General features: G+C 36.3%; 1 non-coding gene across 1 annotated transcript; it reads right to left on the reverse strand.

Annotated features, from left to right (window-relative positions):
• Window positions 1–5,430: 5,430 nt before the first annotated feature.
• On the reverse strand, window positions 5,431–5,536 carry LOC140817605 (small nucleolar RNA R71). The gene has a single exon (XR_012114819.1). It is a non-coding gene; the product is annotated as a small nucleolar RNA R71 (small nucleolar RNA).
• Between the last annotated feature and the right edge of the window lie 4,422 nt (window positions 5,537–9,958).

Here is a 9,958-nt window from a genome sequence, read left to right on the forward strand (position 1 = left end):
GACTCTTCTTTACCATTATCTCCTCATCCCAGAAGTTCAGAGGTTCCCCCAACAACTAAAAAATGAGATAGGGCTGAGTTTGAAGCAAAATCAAGCACATTCAAGAATACAGACCCAAATTATATATGTGAAATATCTCACACTCTTGAGAAGGTAGTTTCTAAGATAGAATTAATAGGGAATGCAGGTGATACTTGTTGGGATCCTATCAAAGAGGTCCCAAATTTGGATAATCGTACTCGATACAAAGTGCTTGATTTACTTAACACCAGATCAAAGAAGATGGATTTCTTGAAAATGACAATTGAAGAGTGTTCGGGATGGATAGACTATAAATTAAATGAATGAGTAGTTTCAGGGACATGATCAATAATGAGTTATATTGTGATACAATTTCTGGATATATTCTTTTTATTTCTTTTCTGATTGTGGATTTCTGGATTATTTATATGAGTTTTGAGTTTTACATGGAATCAATAAATTCATAGATTTTTTTTATTCTAATTCCTTGTCTGATATCAAGTGGTTAATTAAAATGTCATATATCAATGTACATGATGTAGAAGATCAAATGGAAGATGAAGAATTCGAAGAAAAATTGCACGAAGCTTTTAGCTATTTGTTGAGGGAAATTCTTGGGATCCTCTATGTGCTAACTAAGCATATAACTAACATGAATGACGAACGTGTCCATCGTCCCTTAAATAGACGACCAATAACTTCAAGTGTATAAGAGGATACAACAAACTTTCGAGAAATTTATAGAATGTACCATGACGCATTTTAAAATTGTGCAACATCCTTAGAGAAAAAACACCATTGCAAAGATATATTTGTATTGAATAAATGCTTGCCATGTTTTTACTTGTTGTCGGTCAAAATACTCGATATTGCTTGATTCGTAAAATATTTGGTCGATCAAAATACAATACTAGCCAAAACTTAAACAAGGTGTTGAGAGAATTGAATTGCATTGCAGTAGATATGATGGTCAACCTGGATCTGTAGTTCCAGAAAAAATAAGAAAGAGTACAAGATTTTATCCTTATTTTAAAGTAAGTTATTAAATTCTTTTTAGTTGTTATTATTCTAAGTACCACAATTTTTATTATGTTTTTATTATTATAGGATTGTATTGGGGCTATTGATGGCACTCATATTCCAGCAACAATGTTCGGCCATGATACTAACAATTATCGTAATCGTCAGGGGACAATTTCTCAAAATGTTTTAGCAGCTTGTAACTTTGATTTAGAATTTATTTATGTGCTCAATGGGTGGGAGGGATCTGCCCCAGATTTAAACATATTGACAGATGCTTTATCAAGAAATAACGAGCTAAAGTGCCACAAGGTATGTTTTTTGTTTTATATGCTACTTATTTAAAAATTTTATAATTTCCAAGATTATATATGTTATCCATTATTTACTTGATTCTAGAAATATGGTTCGATAGGTAAATTTTTTTTAGTGGATTGTGAATATGCAAATCGAAGTTAATTATTGGCTCCTTTTAGAGGTGTTCGTTATCATCTCCAAGAATTCACTGCCCAAGTTTGTCATCCTAGAGATGAAAAAGAATTGTTCAATATTCGTCATGCCTCTTTGAGAAACGTCATTGAGAGGATATTGGGTATATTTAAATCGCGGATCAAAATATTCAAAATAGCTCCTCCATTTCCATATACAGCAGACAGAGCTTGTATTGGCTTGTGCCGGATTGCACAATTTTCTTCGGAAGGAATGTCGATATGATGAATTTCCAGTTGAACCAGAGAATGAAGTTCCACAAGCTTCATCAGAACAAATTTATGAAGATAACAACTTTGACCAAATATTTGACACACAAGAATAACAATGAGCAAATGCAAATGTATGGAGAGATACTATAGCAATCAAATGTGGAGTGACGTTGATCATATTTACAACAACGAACCTTAGCTTTTTTTCATAACACTGTGTAAAATTTATTAAATTTCATATTGTTTTTATTAGTTATTTATCTAATATTGATATTTATCTAATACTGATATTAAAATTTGTTATATATATATATATATATATATATATATATATATATACACTTAAATTTTTATATGTGTTTATGAATTAAAAATTTATTGATTAATTAATTATGAATGTTGAATTGACTACTCGAAGGATTTAGATTTTGATTTTTATAAATTGAATTGTGATTCATTTTTCATAAATTGAACATATTTACGTTTTAAATAAGTAAAATTTATTTACACTAAAAAAATTATTTTAAAGTGAAGATATTATTTCTGTCAAATAATTACTAGTTCAAAGTTTACAAATGTCTACAAAAATATTGCAAAAAGTCCACAAAAATCCATGTAATTCTGTTTACAAATCTTTTAAAGTCTATAAAAGTAAATAAAAATCTATCAAATCTACGAAAATCTATATTTTAAAAAAGTCATTGAAAGTCATTAAATCTCTATATTGAATACATCTCACTTAGTGAATATCCAATCCTTGTGATAGAAGGGGTGACGTAGGAGTGTTTAAAATCTCCGATCATCCATAAAATATCTTGTCTTATTATTTCAGTTTTTATTCTATCTATCAGTCAGTTTATTTCCGCACTTTTATTGTTAACTGATTGATATCGACTGACAAGATTCCCGAGTATCAGTTTATCACTAAACTGACTCAAGAAAAGTGAAAAGGTTTTTAAAATTGTTAGTGTTTATTCTACCCAACTTCTAAACACTCTTTCACCTTTACAAGATCCTATCAGTTTCAGCATAATTTTAAAACGAGCATACATTTCAATTAAAGTGAATAATAATTATAAGGTGACATAAGAAAACATGATCTCGAGGAGTTCTTCACAGATCAGTTTAAACTTCCTTTACTAGCCACTGGTCTCCTGGTGAACGTTGCTCTGTCTATGAGTAAGGTATTTAAAGGACCTTACCCGTATCTATCTTTTCAGGGAGCACTCTTGGAAAGTGTTGATTGCGTTTGTATCGCCCCAAAAATTTAAAAGTCCACGCGAACCACATGCACGCAAATTATTGAATTCCTTGTGTATTTCAATTAATTGTTTTTATTGCATAAATTAATTATGTTGTACATATTGACGTGTTTAATATATTTTTCTACATTGTTGGATTAGAATATATTTTTAAAGGTTATTCGAGTTGCGATCGAGGAACGGAGACTAAGGACTGAAAAATAAAAAAATGTTTTTATTGGTTAATTGTTTTTAATTATTTAAATTAAGGGTGATGCTTTTTCTTATTTTTGAAAAAAAAGTTTTTGAGGCGATTTTATACGCCGGAACGTAATTTTATCGGTGTTGGTGATAGAGGTGGATTTTACGTGTTTTTGCGTATCATTTTTGTCGCATTGTGTTGCATTTATCATTTAGATTCCGTGCATTTCGTGTTATTTTAGCATTATTTATTTTTCTGGTTACGCATGAGTTTAGTTTGTGAAAATGCAGGTGAGTTGAGAATAAAAAGAAAAATTTAAGGAAAAATTCGAAGACCATCCGCCCGGGCGCACATTGCCATCCGCCTGGGCGCTCCAAGATGTGATTAAATTCCAGCGCCAACGTCTGAGAAAAATAATTGTTGCGAAACATATCCGCCCGGGCGGAAATTCATGCCCGCCCGGGTGCGCCAAAGAAGAAAGGAAAAATGAATCTGCGAAGACCATCCGCCCGGGCGGAAACACTTGTCCGCCCGAGCGCGATTGTATTTTTGGAAATTATGCTGCACGATTCTATTCCTTATTTTCGAAAGGCGGATGATATGGTAGGAGATTCTGGACGTTTTGGAGGTCATTGAGACATTATTCAGACTCCATTCTTCAGCCACCACAAGCCTTGGAGAGGAATTCACGCTCGGATTGAAGATTTGAAGATTTCCGGGCATCGCTCTTCGTGTTTTTCGTCACTTCTAGTATTTCTTATTTAGTTTTTAGCATTTGAACTTAGATTTGTTGATTTCAATCATGAATTTTAGTAGCTAAACTTTAATATTTGTTGGAATTTAAGGGGATCCTACCCCAAACTTTGATTTAAATTAATTTATATTCGATTGTTGCGTAATTCTTTCTTATACTATTGTTTTTCTTCGTGTTGTTAGAGCGTAGCTAACTTTAACAATGTTTTTATGTTGCGAGTGATTCGAGAGAATAACTTGTGATAGGAACGAGTAGTGTAATCCGCGGATCTAAAATTTACATAAATATATGAAATTGGATACGCGCCGATAGTCATAGTCCTTGGGGTCGAAAACTAGGGGATTTCATAAATCGAAATACGATTCACTCTTGATAAATAATTAAAGACATTTAATTACTTTATTGAGTCGAATTAGTTTGGCATAGCTCGAGAGAGTGTGTTCAATTGAATAGTAAATCCTGTCGGAAGCATTTAATCACTTTCGAGAGAATTAATTAATTAACGAGGGGTAGGTGAACCAAAATTCCCAACAATTCAATTTCTTATTGAATTTTATTCAACCATTTTGGATACTATCTCTGATTATTAATTTAGCTTTGAATCCGTTATTATCTGTTTAATTATTTAAGAACAGTAGTGTTAAAACAATCAAATCAATTTTCGTTTCTAAATGTTCAATAACTGAAAATAATAATTGTTAAATACAGTCTCAAGTGGAACGATACTCGTACTCACGTACACTATACTATTACTTGACATCGTGCACTTGCGATTAATTTTGAGCATACAAAATCATATTTTTATTGAGGATTCCATAGTGCAAGTTTTGCTCGATCAAGTTTTTGGCGCCGTTGCCAGGGACTGTTAATCTACAATTTTATTTTTAGTTATTTTCTTTAGCATTATTTTATTTTTCTTGAGCTAAAACTCCATATTTTATTCCTGATATCTTGTCTATTGCATGCCAAAGTCACTTGACGTGGAGCTTGAATTCGATCCTGAAATTGAAAGAACTTTCCGCAGGAGAAGACAACAACAGAGACTTAAAGAATTGATGGAGAGAAACGAGCAAGAACGTGAGGAGGAACAGCGTGAAAATAGACAAGTTGAGATGCAACGCCGCATACCGATGCTAGAGTATGCCCAGCCTTCTTTGGAGGGTGCACGCCCTAGCGTTGTGAGGCCTATCGTGCGGGCAAATCACTTTGAAATCAAGCAAGTTATAATCCAGATGATTCAGAAGACAGTCCAATTTGAAGGAACTGTAGTAGATGACCCAAACACGCACATCGCATATTTTCTTGAAATTTGCGATACTTTTAAATTCAATGGAGTTTCTGATGATGCTGTTAGATTGCGGTTGTTTCCTTTCTCTTTACGTGATAAAGCTAAAGCATGGCTAAATTGTTTCCCTGTAGGTTCGATCAGTACATGGGAAGACATGGCGAAAGCATTTCTCATTAAATACTTTCCTCCATCAAAGACTATGAAGCTGCGGGCAGACATTACCACATTTGCTCAATTCGATCAGGAGTCTTTATATGAGGCATGGGAACGCTTCAAGGATATATTACGAAGATGCCCACATCACGAATTACCACTTGGGTTAGTCGTTAAAAAATTTTATTATGGTTTGCTTACTCCTAACCGTACTATGATAGATGCTGCTGCGTGTGGGAACTTATTGAGAAAAACTGTGGAAGAAGGATATGAGTTGTTGGAGGAAATGGCTGCGAGCAGTTATCATCCTCAATCTGAAAGGAACAACCAACGAAAAAGTGCAGGAGTTCACCAGGTAACTGACCTTTCTGCTATTACTGCACAACTTGATGTTTTGTACAGGAAACTAGACAGCTTGTATAAAGGCCTAAAAATCCTTACTTTGAAAATTTGCGGGAAATTTAAAATTTTTCTTTTAAAATAAATGGAGTGCCTCATCCATACAAAAAATTGATAAAATGTTTAACGTTCAAAATAGCAGCGGAAGAAATTTTTACTTGCCAAAATAACAAGTTAAAGTATTTAATAACTGATAAAATATTTGAGCATCCAAAAAAAATGGCAAGTGCTGAAACTGAGGTCCTCGGGTGTCACTACTGCCGACCCAAGCTAGCTCACTGGTCCTCGCCCTCGATCCCGACATCATCAGTACCTACAACAATCAAGTCTAGTGAGTCTAAAGACTCAACATGCATATATCATAAATAACGAGTAAATAATATAGTAAAATTTGCATGGGATAAAAATATCATGTCATGAGGCATACGTGAAAATAACTTGTCATGAGCAATTATAATACGTGCATAACTGAACTGAAAAATCATAGTGAAAATGTTTGGTCCTTGGAGCCCTGTACTGAAATAGCTTGTAATAATTTTCTGGTGAGATTGTGGTCTACGCAAGTGGTCTCTGAACTGAACTGAGCTGACCGATGCTGGGGACCGTACCGGTAACTGGTGACCGGATTTACGTCTGATCAGACTACTGCCACAGTATACTGGGTGAAACCACTGAACTGACCGGTAACTGTTGACCGGACCGGTAACTGGGGACCGGATTTAATCATGATTGTAAAGTGACCACAAGCAATATCGCATAAATCTCAAAATGAATATTATTGCACGTAATATAATTAATTCACACAATTAAATATCCAGTAATAATTTTACTGATGGATTGGATCGCTCCCAGGCTTGCTGCAACCTAAATATGCCATGAAAAATATGCAATAGCTTTTACTTGACCAAACTATACAATTAAATCCAAAAACTGAGTCAAATGCGCCTAATGACTTCGTATTTAATCATGACTCCGAACCAACCCGAACCAACACTGAAACACCATATACTCATGATTAATATATGCTTAAAATGATGAATTAATGCTCCTAAAATAGTTAGGGCCGAAATCTAGGTGGATGGAGGCCAAAACATGAAACGCTCTTTCGAGAGTCAATTTGGCACATCGCACCGTAAATTCTCGTACTACCTCAAAAATGAACCGAATTACGAACGTTCAAAAAAATGACCTTCCTCACTCAATGAGTCACTATGCAGTCCAAGGCCATAGGCTAAAAGCCAACAGAGAACTCGAACGAGCCATTGAACCATCACAGCAATTTGCTGTCCAAAAATACAGCAACTGTGCTTTGGTTTCCTTGCGTCGTTTGCGAGGCTAATGGCCATTAGGGCTTGAACCACAGACCAGAAACTCTTACCAACATCCTAAGGAATGATTTGCACCATGGATAAGGGCCCTTGGCCAGCCACAATTCGAACCACACCAAGAAACAATCCACACGTCCCGGCCGAGAGAAATTCTGCTCGTCGGAAGTGTGTTGCTTTGTTTGCTGTCTCTCGTCGTTCCAGTGGCCATTTGATTGACCATGGAACGATCTAGACATCTAGGGGTATGGTATGACCATGGATAAGGGTCATTTTCCAACCAAGATCAACACCATTCCACGAAAGTCGAAACACACATGCTGAAAAATGAAGGGCCGAAAGGGAAAGGGGCCGATCTTGATGTTTTAAATTGAAAACCAATTCACCATGGAACAAACCACCAAATGGGTAACTTAGTCACGTCTTAGACATGCTAGGGAAGTGATCTAAACATAGCTATAGGCCCCTAGGTCAGCCATGATCAGATCCTTACCCTTGGACCGAAAACACAATTTTCGAAACTCAAATGGATCAAGGGGGAAGTTGCTGTCATCTTCTCGACTTGCAGCGTACATGGGGTTAAATGAATGGACCATCATGGTTCTAATGCGTCCTATTACATGTCTAAATGTCGCCTTGGGAGCCTGGAATCGAACCAATACTTGAAACCATGAAAACGAAAGAGAACCGTGAAGCTTGTCATGGAACCAAAAAATTCTGCATGTGGTTTTTCTAAAAATTCTTGCCATGTTTCGGTTTTTGCTTAATAAAACATGATCATGTAATGAAAATAAATTATATTAGGACTTGATTGAAGAGTCAAGGAAGAATATATGCATGCCTAGTTTCGTTTGAAAGAAAAACGAAAGAACGAGACGATTTGGCACGGAGGAGGTGGAGCGCTTTCTTTTCTACCTTTCTTGCTCTCGATTTTTCCTCTCTTTCTAGCTATGATGCTCACGTTTTTTTTCTCTCAATTTCTCTCTGAATTTCGAGACTAAGGGAGGGGGAATGGTGGTTAATAGGGTGAGGAGAATAGGTGCAAAATATATGGAAAAATCTAGACCATGTCTCCACCTTTTTGAATTTTGAGTTCTTGTTGCTATCAAATATTGGTGGGGGGGAATGTTAGAGGTGCATGGCCGATTATTATCCATCTAGACTAGGTGAGGATGAGGTTGATCATTAATTAAATGGTGCTATAAAAATTGAAAGGATTATCCTACTAATTAAATACAAAGAAAGGGTCAAAAGGTGAGTTGGCATGTCCTAGCTCAATCTATTAAGGGTGTCCGAAATTTAGAAAATAAAATGAAAGGAAATGTTGATTATTAACTAAATTTATAACCCTTAAAAGCCTCATCTATTCTTTAATTAATTTAGTGAACTAACCCCTTAATTATGGAACTTAAATGAATTTATTTTCTACTCACCTCAAGTAACTTAAATAATTCCTTAAACTTTCTTTTTAACTTAAATGAACTTACTTGCTAGCTAAAATAAATTTTGGATATATTTTTTGAATCTTAAATTTTATTTCTAAACTCCAACTCCAGTCCGGCCTCACTGAATTAACTGAAATGATAAAAATCAAACTGCTGCATGAAATAATTAACTTAAGGAAAAATCATTTAAATACTCATGAAATAAAATCATTTAAAATACCAGAATTATGCATGGCTTATACGTAGTCTAAGTTACGGGTTCTACAATCCTTCCCCCCTTAAAAGAAATTTCGTCATCGAAATTAAAACTCACCGAATAACTCGGGGTAATGATCTCTCATCTCCGGCTCAGACTCCCATGTAGCTTCCTCCTCTGAATGGTTGAGCCATTTGACTTTGACTCGCCTAACCAGCTTGTTCCGAAGCTTCTTCTCCTGCCTGTCTAGGATCTGCACTGGCCTCTCCTCATAAGATAGGTTCGAAGCAAGCTGCAACGGCTCAAAGTTCAAGACATGCGAAGGATTCGTGATGTACTTCCTCAGCATCGAGACGTGGAACACATTGTGTACTCCGGCCAGATTTGGCGGAAGAGCCACACGATAAGCTAGCGTCCCAACTCTGTCGAGGATCTCAAACGGTCCAATAAATCTCGGACTGAGCTTCCCTTTCTTCCCAAATCTCATGACACCCTTCATAGGTGCCACCTTCACAAAAACATGATCGCCCACTGTAAACTCTAAATCTCTCCTCTGCTGATCGGCATAACTCTTCTGTCGACTCTGAGTAGTCCTCATCCTATCACGGATCTTGACTACTACATCTGCAGCCTGCTGGATAATCTCTGGACCCAACTCTGCTCTCTCTCCTAATTCATCCCAATGAACAGGAGATCTGCACTTGCGGCCATACAGTGCTTCATATGGAGCCATACCAATAGAAGACTGGAAGTTGTTGTTATAGGTGAACTCAACCAATGGTAAGTTCGACTCCCAACTCTTAGAGAAATCAATGACGCAAGCACGGAGAAGATCCTCCAAAATCTGAATGACTCGCTCTGGCTGCCCATCTGTCTGCGGATGGAAAGCTGTGCTAAACAGCAACTTCGTACCCAAAGTCGAATGCAAACTCTTCCAAAACGAGGAAGTGAATCTGGGATCTCTGTCAGACACGATAGAAACTGGAATACCATGGAGTCGGACTATCTCCCGGATGTAAAACTCCGCATACTGAATCATGGTGAAAGTCGTCTTAATAGGCAAGAAGTGCGCTGATTTGGTAAGACAATCAACAATCACCCATATGGCATTCGATCCTCTGGCTGACCTCGGCAATCCGGTCACAAAATCCATGGTAACATTCTCCCACTTCAACTCGGGAATGGGAAGAGGCTTGAGCAAACCTGCTGGTCT

Source organism: Primulina eburnea, chromosome 16 (assembly GCF_022965805.1).
Source record: "Primulina eburnea isolate SZY01 chromosome 16, ASM2296580v1, whole genome shotgun sequence".
NCBI lineage: Eukaryota > Viridiplantae > Streptophyta > Magnoliopsida > Lamiales > Gesneriaceae > Primulina > Primulina eburnea.